Genomic DNA, 3,071 nt, shown 5'->3' with positions numbered 1-3,071 from the left:
TAAATTACACGGACACTAAACGTAGATACCTTTACATACGCATATACACATACAGGGAAACAGAAATATACATACGTCAATAATACATACATACGTCGAAAGCACCCACGCATACGATACACTTGCGCACTTTGTATACACAAAAACAAAACAAACAAACAAACAAGCGAAAAAAGAAGAAAGAAAACAAAAAAAAAAAAAACACACACACACACACACACGTACGATCGACCCTGCGATTTTTGTCCAACGAGAACGGAACGAAGAGAGTCAAACTTGTCGCTTCTCCTCGCTTCGTACAAATCCGAAACAATTCGAAACTTCATGCGGAGGAAGTTTCACGAAAAAGTTATAGAGACGACGACCGAAGTGAGAAGGGATAAGGGGGTAAGGGGGAGGGGAAAAAAATAATGGTATACGAGTTTAAACGAAATTAAACACAGGAAAGACAAGAAAATAAAAACAGAATATATATATATATATATATATATATGCATATTCGAAGTAGCGCTTTTGAAGTAATGCGGACGACCGGTCGACGAGTTTTTCTTTTTCTTTTTTTTTTTTTTTTTTTTTTCTTTTTTCTTTCTTTTTCTTAAGAAAATAAAGAAGAAAAAAATAGAAAAAAAAAGACAAAAAACAAAAAAAAAAGAACGAAATAACAAAGTTTTAATTAAAGGATAAATTAGAGATACGTGTTTTTTACACGAGGACCAAGATTTTTATGAATCTCGATTGGATCCTATATTAACGACGCATGTCGTTATACTATATGCGAACAGTATGACAGAGATAGAGAAAGAGATATACATATATATACCTATATATAGAAAAAGACAGAGACAGAAAGAGAGAGAGAGAGAGAGAGAGAGAGAGAGAGAGAGAGAGAGAGAGAGAGAGAGATAGAGAGAGGGAGTGAGAGAAGAAAAAGAGGAAGGGAGAGAACGACACGACCGGTCACGCATGATTTCAATTTCACGCGTTTTAACAAATGTAATCGTATTTTAAAGACTTATCGAGAACGCGACAATCAAGGACGTCGATCCGACCGTGATGATCGCAGCACCACGAACCGTCGAGGGTAATAATAATATTAATAATAATAATAATAATAATAATAATAATAATAATAATAATAATAATAATAATAATAATAATAATAATACTCGCGAGGGGTGGTTCACTGGCTTTTTATTGAATTATATTTATTCTATAACAAAACATTATTTTTTATTATTTCTTGAAAACCGCCCTTCGTTATCATCCCCGACGCTCGTTGGTATCGTTACGTAAATCTACGCTATTACACTCTCCTTTGCACGAAGTTTCGGTTGGATTAAGTTATCAATGATCGAGCGATAACGAGACTCAATGATAGACGACGAATCTTAATCGTTGCGTTTTATTTTATTTCCATCATTGTATTCGATTCGTCGGATTCAATGAACTCGAATGCGTTCGAACAAATTCCATATAATCGTCCTACTTGCGAAACGCCTCTGCCAGATCAAATTTTAATACAATTAACAAAAGAGAAATTTTATCAATTTTTATCCATTGTCTGTGTCATCTTATCTTCTTTCTTTTTTTCTTTCCTGTTCTTTCTTTTCCTTTTTTTTTTTCTTTTTCTTCGATTTAATGTAACACCAAACGTACAATTATGCAAGCAGGCGTAAAACGCGCGGACGCGTTTCGTAGGACGAATAAAGAAGATCGTGCGATTCGGAAGATGACGAAAAAGAAAAGAAAACGAAAAAGTAGAAGAAGAAGCAGAAGAAGAAGTAGAAGAAGCAGGAGAAGAAGAAGAAGAAGAAGAAGAAGAAGAAGAAGAAGAAGAAGAAGAAGAAGAAGAAGAAGAGAGAGCAAGCAAGCGAGCGAGCGAGCGAGCGGACGACGTATTGGCTGTTCGTTTTATAAATGAGTTGTTCACTCGATTGAATCATCGCCTTAAAAATGTATACGAAATAACGGTAAGGTATCTAAATAATAATCATGTTAGACGGTAAAAAAAAAAAAGAAAAAAAAAACGTAAAACAAAGATTTTATGAGCAGCGACACGAGGGTAGTGATTGAGTGAGTGAGAAGGATCGAGAGAGAGAGAGAGAGAGAGAGAGAGAGAGAGAGAAAATATATCGGAGAAAGAATGAATGAGAGAGAGAGAGAGAGAAAGAGTGAGAGAAAAAAAAACGTATGCGTGGGAATGAACGCATTTTGAGAAGACAGAAATTTGGCGGCCCTTGTATTTGTGTGTATCGCGTGATTGCCATTGAGAAAGATCCGAGAGTAAGCGAGAGTGTGAGAGGTGAAATAATGTATAATTATTGTATAATCACGGACGATGATGATAACGACTACGGCCGTCGGCGATAACGACGATGATCGTAATGATGACGATAACGACGTATACGCGTGCGTCGTCGGCGAAGATCACACGGCTTCGTTTATTATTATGATCGCGAGTGTTGAACGATTATGATAACGACGATTACGACGACGACGTAGACGACGACGACGACGACGACAAAGACGACGATATGGATGATGATTATGATGATGTAAGTTAAAAATTTATTCTATATCGGTATGGAAATTCAGATTTTTTCAACTGTTTTGCGTATTGATGACCCATTGACACCCTTAAAAAGTTAAGAAAAAAAAAAAGAAAAAAAAAAAAAAGGAATTAATCAAGAGAAGCAAGGGACGATAAAATAAAGAATAAAAGAAAAGAAAAAAAAAATAATGTAAAAAAAAAAAAAAAAAGAACGAAGGATGGTGATCGCGAGGACCGGTAAATAAATTTAAATGGACAAATTGGGGGAAGGGGTGGGGAGAGGGGAGAAGGAAGCAAGGGCTAAAAAAATTGGTGTTCTTCTGCTTTGTAAAAAAAAAAAAAAAAAAAAAAAAAAGAAAAAAAAAAGGAAAAAAAAGAAAAAAAAGATATAAAAAAAAGCAAAAAAAAAAGAAAAAAAGAAAAAAAAACAGTAACATTAACAAAATCATACTGCTCTTCGATATATCATATAAACCCAAAATCGATTGTGATAATGAGAATAATGAGATAAGTGGGAGGG

General features: G+C 34.8%; 1 protein-coding gene across 4 annotated transcripts in view; it reads left to right on the top strand.

The window, feature by feature from the left end:
- Positions 1 to 2,609, top strand: part of hth (Meis homeobox homothorax) — a 380,579-nt gene extending 377,970 nt beyond the window's left edge. For all 4 annotated transcript variants that reach the window (XM_085662034.1, XM_085662033.1, XM_085662032.1 and 1 more), the window contains one exon: positions 1 to 2,609. This exon is cut by the window's left edge. The gene's annotated coding sequence lies outside the window, so the exon portion shown is untranslated.
- Positions 2,610 to 3,071: the final 462 nt, after the last annotated feature.

The sequence above is a fragment of the Vespa mandarinia genome, chromosome 16 (assembly GCF_050613455.1).
Source record: "Vespa mandarinia isolate Hongniang chromosome 16, ASM5061345v1, whole genome shotgun sequence".
NCBI lineage: Eukaryota > Metazoa > Arthropoda > Insecta > Hymenoptera > Vespidae > Vespa > Vespa mandarinia.
This window is presented reverse-complemented; position numbering and strand designations above follow the sequence as displayed.